At 43.3% G+C, this 24,112-nt stretch overlaps 1 protein-coding gene across 3 annotated transcripts in view; it reads left to right on the top strand.

Annotated features, from left to right (window-relative positions):
- The window catches only part of FARS2 (phenylalanyl-tRNA synthetase 2, mitochondrial), a 581,172-nt gene that overhangs the window by 414,699 nt on the left and 142,361 nt on the right, over positions 1-24,112 (top strand). The window lies entirely within an intron of this gene.

Here is a 24,112-nt window from a genome sequence, read left to right on the forward strand (position 1 = left end):
TGATATGTATATATTTGTCCCTCACTAATCGAGCTTAACTCTGCTTTGGTCTTAGAACTGTTTTTCCTGAATTCTCTCTCAGGGTTTGTATTGATCCATTGGTCTGTTCTTGAGGGACTCCAGGGATGCCTGAGGAGGCTGTCCTAAGTCTGATTTCTCTACCTTTCATTTTCTCTCTAATGTGGTAGAACTCTGTGTTTTCAGTGTTTTCCACTTCATTTTGAATGCTTTCCTCCTTGTGTCTTCTCTCTGTGTTTCCTTGCACACATTGTATTTCCATCTGCAGTTACTCTGCTTTCCCCCTTTTCTGAGTTCTGCAAGCTCATATTTCAGTTTCTGTTTTCTTACTATCTTTTCTGAGTTATTTCTGCTTTGTAATTTTCCTTCATAGAGAAATTGCTTCATTTGGTTTTTAAAACTCATTGTAATATATTTGGCTAGAAACTTCATTTGATTTGTTGGCAGCATTTTTCTATGATTCCCTGTCATTCTCCTTATTCTTTTAACTACTTTAATTGCTATGTCAGTTGTATGCCTATGATTGCCTTTTTGTCACACATATTTGACTATATTGGATTTTCTGAACTAGCTACTGACACAAGCCTGGGGGTTGAGGTTCAAGAGTTGACTCGGCAGGGAAGGGCTAGTAGTCATTCAGGCTACATGTCTTCACATCCATAGGCTTTCTTTGTTTCCACCTCCATGAAACCAACTCTTTCTTTAAATATGGCGCATCCATCTCTGAGTCTTTTAGTAGGTCTGCCTCCCACCCCAAGTCTACCCTAGTTACAAACAGAAGATCCACCTTTGCTAACTCCAGTTTCAATGCTTATTGGTGATATAGACTTTGCACTTCAGACTATAACCCTTAGCGCTGAGAAATGTATTTTTGCTGGTGTTCGGGAATATGTGTTCAAAGACATGGCACTGCTCTTTGCTTCCTCCCATTTAGCTTCTACTTGATTTTGGCTATTTTTGGCAGCCTTTAAATATATTTTGGAGCTTGCAGATGATATCTGTCTCCTAACTGTACAGACAATAGAATGGATGTACAGGGTAGCCTGGGCCCCTGACATGATAGATACCATTCAGCCCTGTACTTTTATGTGAGAAAGAAGTTTCTATGGGTTAACATGTTGATATCGAAAGTCTGGTTATTACTTTTGAAGAGGAGCAAATATATGGGAATAAGCCGAAACCGGTTTGGCTCAGTGGATAGAGCGTCAGCCTGCGGACTGAGAGGTCCCGGGTTCGATTCCGGTCAAGGGCATGTACCTGGGTTGCGGGCACATCCCCGGTGGGGGATGTGCAAGAGGCAGCTGATCGATGTTTCTCTCTCATCGATGTTTCTAACTCTCTCTATCTCTCTCCCTTCCTCTCTGTGAGAAATCAATAAAATATATTTAAAAAAATATATATATGGGGATAAGACTTACTGCAGAGTATCAACTGATATGCCAAAAGCACATGACTCACCATTGTTTTTCATTCTTATTTAATACACAGATAACTTCTGGAATCAAGGATTCAGAATTCATTCTCTTTTTTTTTCTTTCTTTTTTTTAAATATATTTTATTGATTTTTTACAGAGAGGAAGGGAGAGAGATAGAGAGCTAGAAACATCGATGAGAGAGGAACATCGATCAGCCGCCTCCTGCACACACCCCAATGGGGACCTGCCCGGAACCAAGGTACATGCCCTTGACCGGAATCGAACCTGGGACCCTTCAGTCCGCAGGTCGATGCTCCATCCACTGAGCCAAACCAGTTACGGCCAGAATTCATTCTTAATTTCTTACTTCTCAGGCTCTTACTTCCTGATACTGACTTAGATCCACCTCTACCTCTTATATCACCAGAGTGAAAAGTGAGATAAGTAGCTTTTCTTGGTTGGAGATGAACAGAACCTAAAGGTCACTGTGAGATGTTATTGCCGGGATGTAGTGATAAGGGTAAATGGAACGGGCATGTTAATTGGAGAGAATGCCGGGGCCATGGGGAAATATCAGGGTCCTGTGGACTCAGGAACAGACCAGGCAGACAGTCCATTGAAGACAAAGTCACAGACTGTGTAAAACTGTATAACTCAGGTCTGCACACAACCCATGCTCACTGGTTGTGCTAAAGGAGAATTTGTCCCTTCCTTCTGGAGGAGACAATACTTTTGATTGGAAATTTGAAAACAACCAGCCAGAAAATGCTTCTGTCTCTGATCTTCAATAAATGTTAAGCAACATTTAAGTCCTATCATTTTGGAGCTATGCCAAATGATCACCCTGCCCCGAGAGCCCACCTATCTTTTCCTTTGTTTGTTGTTTTTGTTGTTGTTGTTAATCCTCACATGAGGATATTTTTCTATTGGTTTTTAGGGAGAGTGGAAGAGAGAGAGAAAGACAGAAAAATCAAGAAAAAATCTTGATCTTTTTTTAACCAAAGCAGTTTGTCAGCCAACGAAAAGTCTATACTAGGTATATCAGTTGAGCCAGTAGTTCATATGACATGTTTAGTGGTATTTCCAGAGGCCTCCTTAAAAGTTGGGCTGAAGCTGTCCTTTTTCCTCTTGCTACCTGGATGTGAATATAGTGGCTGGTACTTTGGCGACCATTCTGGATCACAGTGTGTCCTTGGTAGTGGAAGTTGTGGGGAGTACAGCCTGGGTCTCATGACACTGGCGTGTCAGTTCAGCCTTGGACTTTATATGAGAGAGAGTACCTTGTTTAAGCTACTATTTTTCAAATCTTCATTCCTGACAACCAAAATAAGGACAAACAAACCTTGCTCTTATAGCACTGAGGAAAAGCACATTATTTAGTCATGGTGGCTCCTTGTGCAATGATTCTCAGGAAGTACCTAGGGCAGGAGGTGACAAACTTTTGCTATTAAAGGACAGATAGTAAATATTTTTTACTTCATGGGCCATATGATCTCTGTCACATCTACTCAACTCTGCCCTTTTGAAAGCAGCCATAGAGAAAACGAAATCAAATTGTCATGGCTGTGTTCTAATAAAGCCTTAATTACAAAAACAGGTGGTCAGCAAATTTTGGCTCATAGTTTGCTGACCCCTGATAAAGGGAAGGGAGACACATGTAATTTTTCTGAAGCTTGCCCCATTCTGCCCCCCACAGATTCTGAAATCCTCCCGAAGGAGGTCATTCTTCCCTGAGCACCTGGCACCCTCCTGGTCTCCTCCCACTTGGGCAGTGGCAAGTGAAGGTCACCTGACCTTGTACTCATCAATGCATAGCTTGATCTCAAGATTTATTTCATTTATTATCTGAACACATCAATGAAATGTTACCAGATAGTCCAAGAGCTCTGACTCTTTCTTGACCTAACATCCCAACTGAGAATTGCTAGTGCTGAGGGAAAGGCACTCTGAAATAAACAGGTGTTATTGTTTGGCCAAGAACAGATCCCAGGGTGTTTCAGAGAGACATCAGCTGCCGAATCTGAACCTAATTTGATAATGTTAAACAAATGGGCAATTTTTTCTTGATTACAAATAACAGTTGGTGTCCAAAAGGTGGATAGCTGTTCACGTTAGAAGCAGCTGACATTTTGTTCCAGTTTGTCATTCAGAACCTTCTCCCAGAGTACATTTGCCACTTAATCTATAGGCCACTTAGTGTGCACAAGAGTTTTTGTAGTTCCAAATTTCATGTCACAAAAAGTAGAGCAGGGATTAGTTAGCTCAAGAGAGGAGAGCTGGGGTCACTGCGTGTGCTTTCATACATTTGGAATATTGCACTATATGCACATGCTACTTACTGAGAAAGCGCAACTGCTCAAAGTATTTCTTATGCTGGGGTAGGAGAAGGAGCAAAGAAGAGCAAAAGGAAACTTAACCATTGTCTTCAACTGCCGATACCTCATCTGGGGAAGTGAGCCAATACTGCTCTTTTGAATGGTAGAAATGGACCATAAAGTAAAATGGATTTGAATAGGACAGATTTGCTTTGAGCTTAAGTCAGAGTTTTCTGGAAGTTAGAATTACAGAATTTTAAAAGAAGTATTTGATTTAATCCCAAGAAAGGGGTGGTAGTGAAAAGTGTCCCAGGTGTCGGCAGCAGGGGCTGGCTGGGGATGTCCCCAAAGCATACACTTACACTTTGTTCCTAGGGCTGCTGCTTACTTTGCCACATGCTGTTCCTACAGTGTGGACACGTTTCTTGAACCCATGCACTGTTAGTCAGGGTCTGATTAGGGCCGAGATGCTAGAGGTGAGTGTGCTGAACTGTGGACTCCCTACTTGATCTTCCTCACAGTTATATTTTATACAATTTGCCAGAAGTACAGGTAGACCTGTTTTTATTGTGCTTCACCTTATTGTGCTTTGCTGATACTGCATTTTTAACAACACAGAAGTAAGATCCTCCACCAGCAAAATGATTATGACTCTCTGAAGGCTCAGATGATGGTTATAGTCTTTTAGCAATGGAGTAGCTTTAATTAGGGTATATTCATTGAGTTTTTAGAAATAATGCTATTGCACACTTAATAGACTACAGCATAATATAAATATAACTATTATAGGCATTGGGAAACCAAAAATTGTGTGACTCGCTTTTTTGCAATACCCACTTTATTGCAGTGGTCTGGAAGCCACAGCATCTCCGCGATGTGCCTGTAGGTATACTGGAACATGTGTCTTCATTTTTAACAGAACTTTGAAGCGGGACTTCCCCATGAGAAGCACCTTCTCAGTGTAGCTGGCCCCTCTTTTGAGTGGGTGTGAGTCTTGGATGTTGTCTGGTCCTAACTTCATGGTGTGGTGAGGGTGAGGCAGTTCAGGTGACTCATCCTTCCTTCCTCTCTTCCTCCAATCTTTCTGTTCCTTCTTTCCTTTTTTGGTGTATTTATGTGTTTTTGCTTTGTCAAGCACCCAGTAAAAATGCAAACACATAAAACTTTGAAAATAAAAAGGGTGGAGATTCAGCCATCATCTCAACACTCTAAGACAACTCTTAACATTTTTACATTTTCCCATCCTTGACTTTATTTATATACTTGTACATCAAATGACATTTGAACCTTGAATATTGAAGATAGCATGTGCTTTATATTATTAACCTGTTGGTTCTAGTGCATGGTTTTTTCAACCTCTGTACTACTGATGTTTTGGGCCAGATAATTCTTTGTTGTGTGTCCTGTGCATTGTAAGCTATTTAGCAGCACTTCTGGCCTCTACTCACTAGATATCAGTATCACACACCAATCCCACCCTATGTGACAATCAAAAATGTCTCCAGACATTGTCAAATGTCCCTTGACAGGCAGAATTGCCCTGTTGAGAAAAAATTTAGCAGAGAATGTTAATTTTCTTTTTGAAAAGATTTCTTAAAATCATGCACTATTTTTATGTTATGATCAGCAGGGAGAAATGATAGACGGCTTTCACAGAGGGAGGTGTCTCAGTGGGGGTTCTGTGGTTCCAATGAACACACTTGAGCAAACAGGAAAAGCTTGACAACCAATGAGGCTTCAGAAAGAGTAGTAGCTGCTAAGGCAGGCTCTGACCTTTCTCTTGTCTCCATCACTCTTTCTGTTTTGTTTTTAATCCTCACATGAGGATAGATATGTTTTTATTAATTTTTAGAGAGAAGAAGGCAGAAAGAGAGAGAGAGAGAGAGAGAGAGAGAGAGAGAGAGAGAGAGAGAGAGAGAGAAACATAAATCAGCTGTTTCCTCCCGTACATGCTCCAACCAGGGATCAAACCTGCAACCTTTTGGTGTATGGAAGGATCTTCCAACCAACTGAGCCACCAGCCAGGGCTCCACCACTCTTTCTGTGGTATGTCTACCAATTTCTACTTTTCTATTGCATTTTATTTTCTCACACTCTCTCTCCCTACCTTCTCACCATACAGCTTTTGCTATTTCATATAATGCAGAGTTCAGAATGCCCTGCCCAGCCCCTGACTCTAAATGACCTTCAGGTTCCAGCTCTCAGCACCACTGCAAGTCTCTTGCCCAATTCTAACTCTCAACAAAGCAAACCAGTGGGCCCAACTCAACTTTTCTCACTGGGGCAAGCATCTCTGACCCGCTTGGCGGACAGGCTCCACTCAGGTCAGATGCCTGCCCTTGGTCTAACCAGCCTCATGGGTCAAGTGGACAGGCCTCTGACCTTAATTTACAAGTCAGTAGACTTCCTGTTTATACTGCGATTTCTTTGTTTTTTTCTTTAACCTGAAATCAGGCACTACCATTTCACTCAGGCACTACCATTTTTATATTTCCTTGAATTTTATGCAAAGGGACATACTATGAATGTATTTAGCAACTGATTCTTGAGTTCCTGTGTTTTGGGAAATATTGGGCTAATTAGAACCATAAGGATTTTTAAAATTTTATCTTTATTGTTGAAAGTATTTCATGTATCCCTTCTCCCCTCCACCCCCCCATTGACCCTTCCCCTTTGCCCCAGGCCTTCACCACACTATTGTCTGTGTCCATGAGTTATACATATGTGGTTAATCTTTCCCTACCCACCTCTACCTTCCCTTTGATATTCATCTGTCTGTTCCATGTTTCTATGTCTCTGGATCTATTTTGTTCATCAGTTTATTTGGGAACCACAAGGAATTTTGAGGCAAGATCCCCATTTTTATGGAGCCAAATAATATAGGAAAACTGAACTGGGAATAAAAGGCATAAGGTGACAATGAGGTTAGTTAAGCAATAAATGGCCTGCACCATTTCTTGCACATAACTGATGGTCAGTAAACTTTCATTGACTTAAAATAAGAGGCACAGTCTAGGGCTATAAGTTCAGAGGAAAGAGACCATTGTTCTAGGAAGCCTTACCAAGGAGACAGGGTGGCAGCCCCCTGGTTCTGTCTACGTTCTGATACCTTGTGAACGGGTGCTCTGCACCCTAAATCTAATTAAGGTGAGTATATTCTGTGTAGTAGGAAACCTGAGTTTCTGTAAAAAGGACTCTGGGTTTTTAGATTCTTTCTTTTGCCAGGACAGATTCACTTACAGTGGCCACTTGAGGGATTTATTTAAAGATACACCTGAATAGAACTGGGAAGCTATTTGGAACCAAGGCAAGTCTAAGGGTCAGAGACCTTGTACACCTAGTGTCCTGGCTTTGTCCCTCTCCTTGCTCCTCCTGGTCAGTGTCTGTATCCTCCACCCTTTCCCCTACTTATACATACACTAGAGGCCCAGTGCATGAAATTCATGCATGGGTAGGGTCCTAGTGGCTGCCAGCTTCTGGCTGGGGCCTCCCTTCCTCCAGCTGCCTCCTTCACACCCGCCTTGGCTTAGCACCGCCTGCACACCTGCTCCACCATTCCACCGCGGTCCTGCTCTTGTCGGGGCCCATCAGGGCCGGCAGCACAGACACTGCCACTTGTTGCCAGCGCCGTGTCGCCAATGCCCGCCATGCTCCTCACCTCACCCTGGTGGTCAGCACATGTCTAACTCCCGCCCATAGGGACAATTTGCATATTAGACTTTCATTATATAGGATTAACATTTTCACCTCTTTCTGAATTGGCAGAAGTCTTTTCTGGCCAGTCCTGTCCATGATCCCAGTACATATTCTGGAAGGAACCAATCTAATTAACAAATATCATTCCTTTTGTACAGAGCCCTTTGCACTGGGCCCCTGGGGTCGGGGCAGTCTTCATCACTATTGGGTCAAGAAACCATTGTTGATCTAGTTAGGGACCATTAATAAAACAGCCCAGCCCCGTTCAAGCCACAGGCTGAATATTTTCAAGCAGAAAGATTCACTGGGAAATTTTTCAGAACAAATATCCAAGTACTGCCTTCCTAACCCCGCCCCCCGCCCATTTTATTCCATGTATAGAACTCTGTGTAACTGCTCCTAATAGTTGGCTCATTCATATCGTTATTTTTTATTCACATTTAGACTTCTCTAGTCTATTCCACTAGATGGAGACTCCTTAGGTGGAACTGGAGTGGTACCGTAGCTCCCTTTTGTCTTCCCACAGTGTTTAGTGTATATTACTGGAAGGAGGCTCATCACTGCATGATGCTTGGTGGATGGTAAATGGATCCTTCTTCATTCCTTAGAGGAGCTTTTTTAAGGACTAGAAGGAGTTTATGAGATGAAAAGTAGAGTCAGTGTAGTCTAGTTGAAAGAGCTCACAATTCAGTCAGAAGCCATGGGTGGAATCTTGACTTTCCACATCCAATATGTATGGTATTGGGACTTCCTGCGCCTCAGTTTCATCTACCTCTGAGAGTACTGTCATCCTTAAATGGTAGCTGCAAAAATTCCATGTGCCTGTGTATGTGCAATGCTTTGAAAACTGCACAGAGTTCTAAAAAAATTGTTAGATATTAGAGTAAAAACAAAAGAGTAACTTTCACAACCAACTTACCTTGTTAAATAAAATAAAAAATGACCTCGTACAGCTAGGAGTCTGAGATTTGGCAGCCAAATACATATGACCAGGACCTTCTGGTCATACAGGAAAGCAGAGTGAGACTTTATATGAAACTGCCATTCTGAAATGATGCATAGTTCTTCCTGCAACTGAAGGAGTAAACAATCAGAATAAAAAGAAATTTTTTGTAAATTAGTAAAGATGCTGGTCAACAGAGCTGTGTAGTCACTGGCTGTTTTCTGGGTTGTGTGTTGGGAAAATGCTATGGACGGTGGCAGGTGGGATGACATGTCTGGTTGCAAATCATTCCCTGGTCTTGTTCCTTTTGACAGAACCAAATAAGTGCAGTTATCTGAACTGAAAGATGGGTCATCAATGAAAAGCCAACCACAGCTGATCTTTGGAGACTTGCCAGAGTCGTGTGCCCTTGAGATTAGCAGCATGTAGTCCCGAGGAGATGGCTAGCAGCGGCCAGGCTGCCTTAGAGGACTCCTGGCTTCTGTCCTGTTCTTCATTCTTACTGCAGAACTGGTGGCGTGAGTGTAAGAACTTTTATTGCTGCAGTTCAGACAGCACAGAAAGCAATTCTAAGAAAACTATTTTTAGCCTGGATAGTTGTTTCTCCCTACCTTCCTTCACTTTCCTCCTTCTCAAAGCCTCTTTAAAGCAGTCCATGGAGGGTATGCGGAGCAGCCCTGTTTGCCACCAGTGTTAGATAAAGTGAAACACCATTGGTTCTGTTCCGCCTCGTCCCCCAGCATGTCGCCATTTGCTGAAGGATTCCTTGGGATCACCTTCAGTGTTGGCCTGGCAGGACCCCAGGAGTAGCATCCCAGCACAGAGCAGGAAGGAGCAGAGACCGCTTGGCAGCAGCTCGCCAGGGAGGGGGCCAGGAGCTGGATGGGCTGCACCTGTGGTGACCACTGCCTTACAGCCCACCTTTATGAAAATTAACATGCAGCCACTTTTCCTTCTTTAACTTCCAATTAGCTGTTTTCAGGGGGAGTCTTTGGATACTGTCTCCCCTAGGCATCCCATGTACCTGTCAGTGGTGTGGAAATTGAATGACCTCTTTCCAGGATGCAAGGTAAGAGTAAGTCATGTTCCCGAGGTTTCCGTGTCTCACCCCAACAGTGCTGACCAGATTAACGCAAATTAAAATGCACACCCAAGGCAACCTGTGAGGAGGAAATAAGTCGAAGAATTGCTAGCATAAATGGGATGGGGAGGGACAGTCCCACCCCATCATTCTGAGTAAGACTCTTAATTGTTTTGGGTCTTCAAATTTATTTTATATTTTAAAAATATATTTTTATTGATTTCAGAGAGGAAGGGAGAGAGAGAGAGAGAGAGAGAGAGAGAGAGAGAGAGAGAGAGAGAGAAGAGAAAATGATGAGAGAGAATCACTGATTGGCTGCCTCCTGCTAGCGCTACACTGGGGATTGAATCTGCAATCCGGACATGTGCCCTGACTGGAAATCAAATGTGACCTCCAGGTTCATGGGTCAACACTCAGCCACTACTGAGCCATGCTGGCCAGGCGGGTCTTTAAATTTATAAGGTCACTTAAATTTATAAGGTCACTTCTTTCAACTGGCTATCACCCAAATTCAATGTCCAGAACCAGCAATGGGAGCCTGTCCTCCCCGCCTGCCTCCATCGACTGTCCCTGTGTCAGTTGCCTTGTTCTTCTCACCCACAAATGCCTGGCCCTGAATGCACCATGGCCATCACAGTTAATGATATGTCTTAGTAACCAACAGACTTATGAATCCACTATACAACCTCAGAATTGTACCTATGGTAACCAAAGTTATAGATTAACTAATTATAGATTTTGGAGTTGAATCTCTAAAGATTGTCCTATGATTTGTAAGGAGGACTTGGGAATCTACAGGTGAGACCTCTTTGAGTCACTCCTAAAAATTAAAATTTTCAAATAGCAGAGATGGCCTTGGCAGACTTGGCCTCACCTTGCTGGTCTCCTCCTGAGTAAGAAGCAAGCCCTTTTCTGCTGCCAATCCCTGTGGGCTCCAGCGTCACATGAGGCCGAGGCCACGACTCACAATTCACAGGCTGGGGCAGTGCCATGCCGCAGCAGCCCCTGTGTCCCTCAGGCTAGATACTTTGCTTAACTTCCTCATAACTCAGGCTTAAGCAGCTGCCAGGAAGGTGTACAAAAGAAGTCAGGGAGCAGGGATGAGATGTCAACTCCAGGCGGAGGGAATGGTGTGCACAGATGGTCCATACAGCACCCAAGATCTAAGGCAGCGGTTCTCAACCTGTGGGTCGCAACCATCGGAAAACACATATATCAGATATTTACATTACGATTCATAACAGTAGCAAAATTACAGTTATGAAGTAGCAACGAAAATAATTTTATGGTTGGGGGTCACCACAACATGAGGAACTGTATTAAAGGGTCACGGCATTAGGAAGGTTGAGAACCACTGAATTCTAAGGTATCTTATTAGGGTCATTTGGAAGAGGCCAGCAGTCAGTGAGCACAGTGGAAGAGTGTGGTAGAGTAGGCAGGGGGCACAGGGAAGCCAGGCTTAGGGTTAGCATTTCAGTTGCTGACGGAGTCATGGGGAGGCTGAGTTACAGGGGAATGTGGGCGCTGCTTTTTTTGTTGCCAGGGAACCATGCGCAGGCTGCCTGGAGGCTGTGCTGGCGAGCTGCTGGCCAGGGCTCCTCTTAGAGTTGGGAGTGGGCTTGAAGTCCAGAACGAGGCTGAATCAGACCTGGGGTGAGGGGGTGGGCAGGTAAGTCATAAAATCCAGGAGACTAGCAGGTCTTTACCGGAGCTTCAGTCTGTTTGTTTGTCTTGTTTTAATAGTGTGTAGAGTCACTGTGATCTACTTATTCAAGTGTCGTTTGGAGCCAGGGAAGGTGTTATCACGGAAATATAATCAGGTGTCCAGTGAGAAAGAACAAGGTAGAATGTTACATAAGATTTACATGAAGAGAAGGACACCTTAAGGCAATGTAGTGTGATTAGGGAACCCTGTGTTGATGAGGCCACTGTTACAGTAAGAGGGCTAGTCAGTAAATGAATTAGGGAGCCTGTATTCAGATATCCTGAGCATGCCCACACAATCTCAGTCTCAAGAAAACCCCCTTCGTGTATTTCTGGAAGCCTCAAAGGGTGTGTCAGATATGTTCCCAAACAAGCTTACTTCCACTGGACATGACAGTGCTCACCCCCCACCCCCCAGTGAGCCCCCAGGGTTCCTTGCTGGGCATCCCTGGCCTGTGCTGCTCCAGCTGTGGCACCTTTGTTGAGACAGACCTGGTGTCCTCTGGTTTTTCAGGCTTGTGTAGAGCTATGCCTTCGCCCCACAGCCTCATGCTTTTCACCTGGACTCCAGCAGTTCCACTTTGAACCCCATCTCCTGCCTACCTTGCAAGGCCCCTCCCCCACCCCCTCCCTAGGCTTTTCCCTTCTGGTAAACACCTGCAAAGAAAGGCTTGAGATTTCAGTACAGACCTGACTAAATCTCCCTTCAGACTGAAAATCTTTTCCATGGGAGTACAGTTTAGATCTGAGGATAAAAATTACTAAAATGCCAGTTACCTTATAATCTTTGTGATCATAACTATTTTGTAAGATGCCTTATGTGTGTAATATTCTCAAAGGAGAAAGAATACCCTACAAAAGTTTTAGATTCTGCATTATGTCTGCTTTCGTTAGCCTCCACTTCCTCCTGAAGGAAGGTGGCAATAGTAAGATGAAAGAGGAAACTCATAGTGAAAATTAAGCAGCTAAAATATTTGTACAGGAGATGACAGCTGTGGTCTAGACATTTACACAGAATTTTATTGCTTATCTCAGCATTCATTAAATATAGGAATTTCTCCTGGCAGATCATCTGTTCCTCAATGTACATGGTATGCAATTTTTGAAATTCTGTAGTAATGGTAGAATAAACATTTCTAGCACGTTCTTCTGTTTTAGCAATTGCTGCATTGCATTGTGTGTATTCATTTTTCTACCACTGTACTGAGAGTTACTGCCAAACACTGGGTCTTGAACTTTCTATTATATCTTGGATATAGAACATAGTAAGTACTCAATAAACATTTTTGATGAGTAAATTATAAAGAAAATTCAGCAACAACCTATGTTACATCATGTTTTCTCAGGATATAACTAGCATCCCTTTCTATATGAGCCAAAAAGATACCTCAGTTGGTACCATTTTCCAGTTGGGCTAGCAGAACTCTTTACAATCGATTATGGTGACTTCATGCAGGATGTACAGGATAGAAAATGAGAGTGGGTGGGGATTGCTCTTTGGGACAGGAATTAAGTTGCACTAAGTAAGCTGGGTTTTGAGTAAACTACTGGTTTAAAAATAATGTAGTTTGGACCAAATGTTCAGGTAGAGAAAAGGAAAAAAAGAAAAGTACTTTTAGGAAGGTTGGCTATATTCTATATAAAATATATTTTAAAATTCTGAGTTCCCAGACCAGAAAACTGGAATATTGGAAGTATGCAAATTATTCATGGTTACCTAGAAAACCATTTTTTGATTGGAAGAGAGGAAATCACAGGATTGGCTAGAAATTCAAGCAGTCAAATTATAATGTGTTTATAGCATGTTTGTTTGCCACAAACTGAGGAGCAAGCAAATTTTTTGAAAGAAGGCAACATGAAAGGAAGGAAAAAAGCTGTCTTGGGAAAGACAGAAACGTCAGATTCTTGACTGTGGAGTTTCCAAGCTGCTAGGAGTAGGGGGCCCCTGCTGTGAGCTGTGGGCACCCTTTTCTAGAAGTGGCTTCTTCCCTCCTATGTGTGGTTAATAGGGGTACTTTCACATTGGTTCAGTGGGACTGTGCCCTTGGCATACTTGATTTGTCCTGGAGTAGGCACCTAACAAAACTGGCCATGTAAGGCCTTGTCTGTGTAATGTTTGGATGAAAAATGAAAGAGAGCTGTGAGTGATAGAGCTGTGAGCCATCTCTGGCCACATTTCCCATAGTGGGGAGCATGTGGTGAGCAGAAAGAGAGAGAAGGAAGCCGCAACAGAGATGTGAGCTGGAAAGAGTGCTGGCGTGGCTGGTTCCATCCCATGTTAAGGCCCCGCTGCCACCTGCCCTTCCCACACCTCGGCTGTCCACTCCGTCCTCGATTCTGTAGTGAGTGTAATTCCCCTGATGGCTTGATGTGGGTTTCCATTACTTGAAACCAAATGAGTTTAAAGACACATGTAATTGCAGACTTCTGGCACTGCAGGGGGCAAGAAGGAAGCAGCAGCAAGCTGAAGTGAGGACCTTTAGTGAACTCTGGAGCACCTCAGAGATGAGGCTTGGCCCACAGGCTTTGAAGGTTTCTTCTCAGTGTACATTTTAAATGTTTATTTTTCTCTTTGTTAGAGTAGCTAAACATTAGTGCCACCTCAAGTTCTGACTCATTCATCCCAGTGAATGTGTGTTAAATACTTACCATGGGGAGGCACTATGCTATCTGTGATGTTTATGGTAGGGAGATATACAAATGATTTAAAAAAAAAATTATTGTTGAAAGTATTACAGAGGTCTCCTTTTCTTCCCTGATGACCCCTTCCACTCTGCCCCTTTCCCAGCGTTCACCACACTATTGCTAAAATGATTTTTCAAAATAAACTCTTGTCTTCAAAGAGCTTACTGACTGATAAGTTGGTGCACATAGATATTTGCAATTCAATGTGAAAAGTGTCTTAGATGAGAGATGCACAGCCATGACTTCAAAGAAGAGTAGCGTCCTATCTGGCTTTCAATGTTTAGAAACGTTTCCAGATCATGATTCAGCAGAATCTTGAGAGACAAATAGGAATTAGATATGGAAAGGGCCAGGAAATTCCAGGCAGAATGGGCCGCATGCACAAAGGCAGGACGAAAAAGATAGGAGAGGAAGCGTAGAAGAATGGGAATAAATGAAGCAGGAGAGGTTGGAAGGCCTTGTAGTCCCTCATGAAAACATGGACTCATCCACTAGAACACGTGGGGAGCCAGTGAGCTAATTCAGCGGATTGCAGTTTTATAAGTAATTATCTGTCTTGAAAGTGTTGGCCAGAGATAAGGTTGGTGGTGGGGACAGGCGTAGGAGCACATCTGAGTGGTCTTAAAGAGAAGGAATGAGAGTCTGAGCTGAGACAGTAACTGGGGAGGGCGTGGTGGGAAGAAGCTGACTGATGGAAAAGATATTAGGGAGTTAAAATTCCATAGGAAAGGTGGGTTCATCTGAGGGAGGAGAGCATGGGGATGGAGGAATGAATATAAGCCCCAGGGTCCTGACTTGTGTGACTATGAGGATAGTGGTTGATACTGAGATAGGAAATAAGTAGAGGGACCAATGCTTTGGTGGGGATTACTTGGTTACTTTTGGACGTCTTGAGTTTTAGGTAGGTGTGGGAACCATACCAGAGTAGCCAGTCAGCCAAGGCCACTCAGAATGTGAAAGGCCTTGTTAGAATCCTAAGGCCACTCTGCGCCTAGGCTACAATACCATAAGCAGGTGCATAGCCACAGAGATCTCACGGTATGCTGTGCCCTTCTATAGCCAAATGATGGATGTCATTGTTGGCAACTAGCCTCTTTAGTGTAAATAGTATTAAAAGTATGTCTCCAAGGCTAGAGAGCTCAGACAAAGCTGGAGAGATGGAGCTGAGAGCTGGTACTGCTACGATGTAAGGCTAAGAGCTCATAGAGAGCTCAGATATAGCCACCATGTTAACCAGCTAGACCATGCTGGCTGGGCAGGAGAGACAGGAGAAGCTGCTGAGCCAAAGAGCTCAGATGCCATTATAATGTAAGGCATTGAGTTTAGAGGCAGCGTGCGGCTGCTCAGATAATAGCTGTGTGTACAGAAATTAATGCCGTTTGAAGGAAAGATATGTATTTACTAGCCAGTGTATGGCTGCCTGTGTTATGGACTGCTGTGAAACACTGTGTTATCTGATGGCTATATGGCCACTGGCTTCTGCAATAAAGACTCATTCTTATACACCCACAACCTCTCATGGCTTCTCCGTCTAAGACCTGGCATCCAAGGAGGCCCAGCTCTAGGCAGAGGGGCTCGGACCCAACACCTGTAACTAGTGAGCAGAGGATAAAGGAGGAACTTGGACTAAGTTCCCAACAGTTAGTACAGCAGGGTTCAAGCAGGAATATATGGGCTCAGAGCAACTCAGAGCAGCGGAGCTGTGCAGCGCTCTTGCTGTCTCCGATAGTAGGACACAAAAATGTTGACCTAATGCTCATGAGAGAGAGGTGTATACTCGACAGTCAGAGCTCCTGGCATGACTAAGATGCTCAGTAAATGTCTAGAACAGAAGAGTCAGAGGAGGGAACCTCAGGGAAGGTTTAGGGGATGGGGTGAGTGAAGGAACTCAGAAGGGTGATGCAAGAGGTCAAGGTAGGGAAGCAGAGGCTGGGGATGAAAACCGTGGAAGGTATGGTCTTGCAGAAGTGAGGTTACAGCGTGCACTCAGGCCATAGACCAAGGCCACATAGATCTGGCCATTGGGAAGACTTCAGTATTGAGTTCAGTGATAGAAAATAATTTGGATAATCACATTTCTTCACATTTCCCTCCTGTTATGCCTTCACTTATATTTATTCCACAAGAAGTAATTAGAGAATACTTGATTTAATGGATATATACAGAGGGTTGATGTATTAGTGAACAAAATGTCCTAACTCTGGTAACCACACCTGCCTCTTCAAAGCTGTATGTTGGTAATTTAGTTTGGAAAAGAGCTGTAGAGAACTTTCAGTTTTCTGCCTCTTACCTGTTTTTATTTTCCCTCCCTGTGTAGTTCAGTCAAAGGTGAAGAATGACAGCTGAGATCTCTAGGCCTTCTCTGAGAAGCAGATGATTAGAGATCAGTTCACCTCCAGCACTTAAGATAAGCCTCATTAAGTTCGTGTTTAACTTAAGAAAGGATATGGCATGCAAACTAAGACCTGAAGATATGAATGGATTTTGGAATTTGAACAGCATTTCTTAAAATGACACATAAGTGGGGGCCGGAGGGGGCCTCCTTAAAGTTGCATATAATTCTCTTTAGTTTTAGATGACAGGAAAATGCTGTGTGGAATTGCCTCCCCCAAAGGCTAAGTCCACCCCTAGGAACAGAAGTGCAATGCAATACAAAGTGCACACAGTGCTTGAAATTAGACCTGGCCTCCTCTCACCTCTCAAGCCAAAAATAGCCTCCCCAAAATGAGAGAAAGAAAGCCAGGAAAGGAAGGTGTGAGGAACATACTGCAAGGAAACAGAGAAGAGGTGATTATATTTAGAATGTTATTTTTTAAACATGGCTTGAATCAATGAATACCTATGCATTGAACTTCTTCATTTCAAGATTCCTACTGCAAGAGAATTTATTTAAATATGAACCCAAATAATGTTATATCATGTCTGATACAGGAATATATCTGGCAATATTAAACAGATCAAATTCTTGAGAAGACTATTCTGAATAGAAGCTATTCTTAGCATAGTTTAAGTAAAGGAGATCAATATAGATATTCAAGATGGAAAAATCCTAATAGTTCATAGAAAACTAAAATTCAAGGTCCCTTCAACCTTCAAAGCGGAGCTGTTTTAAGTGCTTCTTAGAAAACAAATGTCTTAGAGATTTGAGCTGGGGTCCCCCAAGGCAGTGGTCCAGCCTGCTCTTCCACATCTCCATGAACCCTGCCTTTAGTGATGGAAGGTCTTGGTTACTGCCCTGCCCCTCAGGCAGCTTTGCTCGGCTGATGACTGGATAAAGTGGAGATCTGAAGTTGGACCCTCCAACATAGGACAATATGTATTCACTTATGTATTGTAATTATACTGTTTAACTATTTTAAATAATACTTTGGTTTCCTGTTGGCAGTAAAAGGTGGATATTTTTTCTTCTAGCTCATGCTGTAATGTAAAAATGGCAACCGTAATTGTACTCATAATTACAAATTTATTTAATTAAAAATACATTCAGTCATTTCTGGCACACTTTAAGCAGCTGTGAAAAATAGCTATGATGATCTGTTGGTATGCTGCCTTGAGTGGCTAATAATTTTAGTTAGATGGTGGTTTTAGTTCTTTATCATCAATAAATATAAAAAGTAATGTTAAACAGGATTAATAAGTATAAAACTTTATATCTGTTTATCAGTTGGGCCATTACATTATGTTTTTAAAGCCAGTGCTCCATTTTACTCCATAATAAAAATAGAGAGATTATACCTGTTAAAATATCACCTGGGTGGATTCTGTAGAAACATGGATCCTGACAATCCATAGCAGAGGGAAAGAGAGCTTCCTCACAGGTGGTCCTTGCTCTACTGCATTTTACTTCTGAATCCAAAGTCTCTCAAACTCAGGGATTCAAGGCTACAGAAAATTGGTCTCTATTTAAATGGTGTCCCCAGAGAAGGGCTACTCTAAACTTCTATTTTTTACTGAGGTGAAATTCCTATGACAAATTCAGCCATTTTCAAGTGAGCAATTCATTGGCATTCAGTACATTCACAATATTGTGCAACCACCACCTCTATCTGGCTATCTAGTTCCAAGACATTTTCATCACCCCAAACCCCATACCTATTACACACTGCTTCCCACCCACCAACCCCTCCCTAAAACACCTGGAAACCACCCATCTGCCTCTACAGATTTCCCTGTTCTGGATACTTTATATAAAATGGAATCATACAATATGTGACTTTTGTCTGGTTTCATTCACTTAACATAATGTTTTTGAGGTTAATTTACATCATTCTTTTTTATGGCTGAATAATTTTCCATTGTGTGCATATATACAATTTGTTTATCCATTTATCTCTCAATGGACATTTGGGTTGTTTCCACCTTTTGGCTACTATGAGTAATCCTACTACAGACATGTGTATAAAAGTACTTACTTGAGTGTCTGTTCTCAATTATTTGGGGTATATATCTAGGAGTAGACTTGCTGAATCATTTGGTAATTTTATGTTTAACTTTTTGAATTCCTCTCCTAATTTTTCAAGTGCTTTGTCCACATTTTCTGTTGGGGTTTTTAAAACATCACCTATTAAGTGGTGGTAGAAAAGAACGGGAGAGGAAGTGAGAAGGATACTCTATGGTAGGGAATGATGGAATTGGGATTTGCTGCCAGTACATCTATTTGCAGGACAGTGTTTGATGAGGCTTCCATTCTGGACGGGCCCTGCATCTTTGTTTCTTAGGGTTTGAATTCAGGCCCAGAGTCTGCTCCGGAGTCTGAATACCAGAGGGATCCTGTGCTAGGTGACGGTGCTCTGAGTTCTGATTTGGAATTCAGTAAGCAGTTAGTTTGATGATGGGAGTACCAAATAGCTGCTGTCAGTATTTATGAAACAAGGAATATTAATCATTTTAGGAGATGACACTATTTTGCTATTATCTATTGGTGTTTTAAAAATCTATTTCATGGTAAAATCATTTCCAAAATATATCAACTATTAGACAACTATTTTAAAATAGTATTTTCACTAATTTACAAGAAGCAATTGTGTTTTGTTTTTAATTTTAAAAAATGTTAATAAGTTTGCTTGTGCTTTTCTTTTATTAATCAGCAATTCTGTATGGAGATGTCCAATCAGGATTCCAAAATTCAAAATCATGTCTGACATCATAGCACTGATTATAACTAAGAAAATGACAGCACTTACAAGGAAGACTAAAAGGAAAAATCTCGGAGGACGTGTAGCCCATGATAGTGAATTTGACTCTAAAACCCTGGCTCTCACAGCTAAGGCTTGACAGCATAGTGGTTACCTTTTGGGGTATCTTCCCAGCTCCCAGTGATACCTCCTTCTCTGTGAACCTGTCTCCCAATACAGGGAGCCGGGGCCGTGGCAGCCATTTTGTGCAGCGAGGCTTCCTGTCTACAGCTCCCTACCTCCCACCCCTGCTCCTCCAGTCTCAGCTGACCCAACAGTTAACCCATGAAGAGAATTTATAATTGAGGATGAGATTCCATCTTTCTGTTGACAGAGGTACCTTTCAGATTGCACGTTGCCTTGAGCAGAGCGGCAGCGAATAGCAGTCTACAGAGAAGAGGACCAAGCAGACGTGTAGAGGAGAGTAGAGATGCGAGACCAAGACAGAGTGCCGAGGGCAGTCAGGTCCCTCATTCCTATGCTTTTCTGGGTCTGGAAGCCATGATGGGCCCCTGGGCCCCTGAAACAAGTTTCCCTCACCTATCAAGGCAGCAGGAGCAGATTTCTGTTACTTGTCCCAGGCGTCCAGGAGGTACAGTGGTGGCCTGTGCTGTCCCCTGAGAGCCTCTTTCTTTGGTGCCTAAGCACGTTCTTTGGCGTTTAGCACTTTCTTTGTTAGCCTCAGTGTCTACCTCAGTCAGTGATTTATTCTTCCTGGCCATGCACTGCACAGACAGCTCAGGTCGGGAGAGAGTTCGGTGTGAGCAGACAGCCACACAGACCAGACTGAGCAGGACCATGCCAGGCGCTGGATCCCGAGAATTCCATAGCACACACGGATTCGAAGCAAAGCCTCTTTATCAAATCTCGCCACAGAGCTGCAGAGGAGCTGCAGGCAAGTGCACAGGGTGACAGTGTCCACGCAGCCCCTGTGCCTGCAGCTCCATGACACTCCGAGGGAGTGGCAGACTCAAGAGGAAGAGGAAGAAGAGGGGTCAGAGCAGAAGGAGAAGTCAGGTCAGACAGTGCTGCTCAACTGTTCCTGGTTCCTAGAGAGGGCTGAGGAGTTAATGTCCCGTCCTCCGTGTATCACATCCAGTTAGCTCTGTCTGATGGTGACAGAATTTATGGTGTGAGAATGAAAGTTGACCCTCCTTGAGGGCCCTGTTCACTTGGCTCCAGCGCTCACTAGGTGTTTATTCTCCGAGGCCATTACACCTTGAAGACCAGAGGTAGCTGAGGTACAGCGTCTCTCCCAAGGAGACCCAGCCTCTGAGTGACAGAGCAGCAGTCTGGGCCCAGGATGGGTCTCTACTGAATCACCCTTGCTTCCAGCAGACGGCTTTAATCATTTGTGGGCCTCTTGGTGTCTTTATAGAGACCTAACTTGAAAGCTCTGTATGAGTTTGCTAGGACTGCCATAATAAACACCACAGAACTGGGGGCTTAAACAACAGAATTTCATTGTCTCACAGCTCTGGAGGCTGGAAGTCTTCGATCAAAATATCGGCAGGTTTGGTTTCTCCTGAGGCCTCTCTCCTTGGCTTACAGATGGCTGTCTTCTTCCCATCTCTTCACCTGCTCTTTCCTCTATATGTGTTGTACCCCAATCTTCTCCTCTTATAAGGACACCCATAATATTGAATTAGGGACCACCCATGTGGCCTATTTACTTAATTACCTCTGTAAAAGCCCTATCTTCAATAACAGCCAAATTCTGAGGTACTAGGGGGGACTTCAACATACGAACTGGGTTCGGGGGAGGAGGGTGCATTCATCCCACAGGAGCTTCCTCTAGGAACCTTAATGGGTAGCTCTCCATGTCAGTCCTAGTGTGATGTCTAAGGTGGGCAGCGAACTCAAGGAGCACCCTTTTGGAAGAGTAACTTCTGCCTGGGTCTGCTGTGTCATATACAGGGAGTTGGTGTCGTTTGGTCATTCTAATACAGGACTCTGAAATAATAATATGCTTTTCTCTTTTGAGTTTCACTGAAAAGAGCTATTTCAGGGACCCAAGGCTTCCTGAGGGGATATATAAACTGGTAGGGGAGTCATAAAACCATCCCAGTCTTTTCAGAGGGGGCCTCACTGAGAACTGAGCTCTCTCAAATTGGGTGCCTCACTAGCACCCAGGAAGCTTGTCCCGTGCCTCTGTTATGTGCTCCCTGTGCAGGGATCAGCCATTATGGTGCCTGGACACCTCATGGTACCATCTCCACTTGCTCCTAAACACTCCTTTTCTGTTTGTGGCATGTCCTGTTTCCTCAGGAGAGAGGATCTGATTGGTCCACAGAGCTACCACCAGCAGGGGCCTCTGTGGGGTGGGGCAGAGCTCAGGTTACCCATTGGTGGTCCAGTCATCAGAGGCCTGCTGATGGGATCGAGCAGCCTGGTCATGGAGAATTATACAGGGGTTGTGAGGGCAGCAGGCACTCAAAGGCCTGCCCTAATAGCACTCATAACTTGGGCAGCTTATGTAGCCTGTCCACTGTGAGATAAATCTACTGCTTATGATATCATGTGATTTTGGGAATATGAGGAATCTAAAGAACAAAATAAATGAACAAAGTAGAAAGAGACTTAACACATTGCGTACTGCATAGAAATTTCTAAGACATACGCCAGGGACCGCACGTTTTTGGGCAAACTGCACGTTATTTAAATCATCATAATGCACTTTAGGTGTTGTTTTTCAATAATTATAACATTTTTATTTACAAAAACAATTAAACAATTAAACAGTAAAAGTTCCTAGTACGTTTTTAACGTATGGTACTGCGTAAAACATTTTCCTCTATGAAGAGGAACCAAACAAAATTTACATAAGTATCTAGATTCGCTCCTTTTTCCATGGGCGTGAAAAACGAGAACACTCGTGAGCGGTCCTTAACAGATGGTGCGCGAAACACGAGAAAACTCCTGAGCAGTACGAAATGTGTTAAGATGCAGAGAACAGACTGATGGTTGCTGGGGATGGGCAGGGTGGGGAGATAGGGTTGAGGCAGTGGGTGAAAAAGATCAAGGGATTAAGAAATACAAATTGGTAGGATATAAAGTACGGCACAGGGAATATAGTCAGGATGGTGCCAGATGGGTACTGTATTTATCAGGGTGATCACTTCTTAAGTTATATAGATGTCTAACTACTATGCTGTACATCTGAAACTAAAATAATATTGAATGTCAACTTACAATCCTATATAATAAAAGAGAAACATGTAAATTGACTGTCCCTCTGCTATGCTCACCAGCCAATCAGGAGTGAGTATGCAAATTAACCCAACAAAGATGGTGGGTTAATTTGCATACACAGGCGCCAGGTGGAGAGCAGAGCAGGAGAGCTGGCAGAGAGTTGAGCAGCTTGGGGAACTTGGCTCCCCAAGCTGCCAGACAGAGAGCAGAGAGGGAGAGCTGGTGGCTTGGAGGACTTGGCAGAATGGGAGGCCTTGGGATGGAGACAGAGCAGGAGGGGAAAACCAAGAGTGTGGGGAGCACCAGGAATTCTGGGAATAGTAGTTCTGATGGCAGCCCCAGGACCTGAAGCGGAATCCCAGAGCACGGGGAGTACCAGGAATGCTGGGAATCATAGTTCTGGTGGCAGACGGATCTCCTAGACCAGTGATGGCGAACCTATGACACGTGTGTCAGAGGTGACACGCAAACTCATTTTTTTGGTTGATTTTTCTTTCTAAAATAGCATTTAAATATATAAAATACAATATCAAAAATATAAGTCTTTGTTTTACTATGGTTGCAAATACCAAAAAATTTCTATATGTGACATGGCACCAGAGTTAAGTTAGGGTTTTTCAAAATGCTGACACCCCGAGCTCAAAAGGTTCGCCATCACTGCCCTAGACACTAGAGCAAAGTGAGCCTGGAGCAAGTTACTGTTGCAGTGGGGGATGGAGGGAAAGCAAAGGTGAGAGACAAGTAAAATCAGAGTGTCTAGGAAAAATTAAAGGGAAGATATCCTAAAACTTCCAGGAAATCTCCACCAGTGAAGCAAAGAAAAAAAAAAAAAGCCTCTATTATTCTGTGAGCATCAAACCAAACTGGGTTGGGGTCTCAGACAATTCGTTCATATGATTGCAAAGACAGACAGAAGCTCCTGGATTGGAGAGGGCTCCCCTGAGGGCTCCCAGATTGGAGAGGGTGCAGGTCGGGCTGAGAGACCCACCCCCAGTGCATGAATCTTCGTGCACCGGGCCCCTAGTCGAAATATAAAGTTTTAAAAAGGTAAACCTAATTAAGAAATTTCTCTGAGATGCATGTACAATTAAATTGATTAGTAGAGTTGAAAGAGGCCTGCATACTAACCCCACCTTTTCTCTCATTTGGACAATTCAGTGAGCTTCTTTGAGCCACTGGTTCATCATTTAAAAAGTGGTATAATAACCTTACTTTAAAAGCAGTATTTTAAGTCTAAAATGAGATGACGTTCTTACAGGTACATCCAGATATTTTATAGCAAGGTGGTTGAATTGTAGCATGTGTTTCTCCAGCCTTCTGATGGCTGCCCATGCGTTCCCAGTGTCCACCACTCTGCCTTTGCAGTCCACGTCCTGTCATATAAGTTATCATGATGGTCTCTGTGATTATTTGAAATTTGCCTGTGAGATGTTGTTATGTTTATAACCTGCACTTAAAGGACTCCTGACGATTTGAGCTCTTCTGGGAATCATGTTAGATACTAGTATATGCAGAATATTTTGGGGAGTTTTCAGGAATGAGAAGTAGATTCTTGCTTAAGTAGAGGAACATGAACAAATGACCTTTGAGAAATTCTGTGGTGCCTGGAAAGGCCAAATTTTATTGGGAATTGGAGAATTAGACCTCCCTCTCTTCGTTAATCAATATTTGGTTCTTTATTTGCATATGGCCCAGTGAGAACAGTGCCAGTGCAGAACCAGAACTCACCATTAAAGATAGGTCAGTGAGAACAGTGCTATTGAAGGTCTTCCTTCAGAACCAGTCTGTCACTCACCATTAAAGATGTGATCAGGGCCCTGCGCTGGGTGTCCGTGCTGCCAGTCTGCAGCGTCAGGTCCTGGGCACCTGGCTAAAACACAGGTGTCTTT

This window comes from Myotis nattereri (assembly GCF_964212035.1).
Source record: "Myotis nattereri genome assembly, chromosome: 3".
NCBI lineage: Eukaryota > Metazoa > Chordata > Mammalia > Chiroptera > Vespertilionidae > Myotis > Myotis nattereri.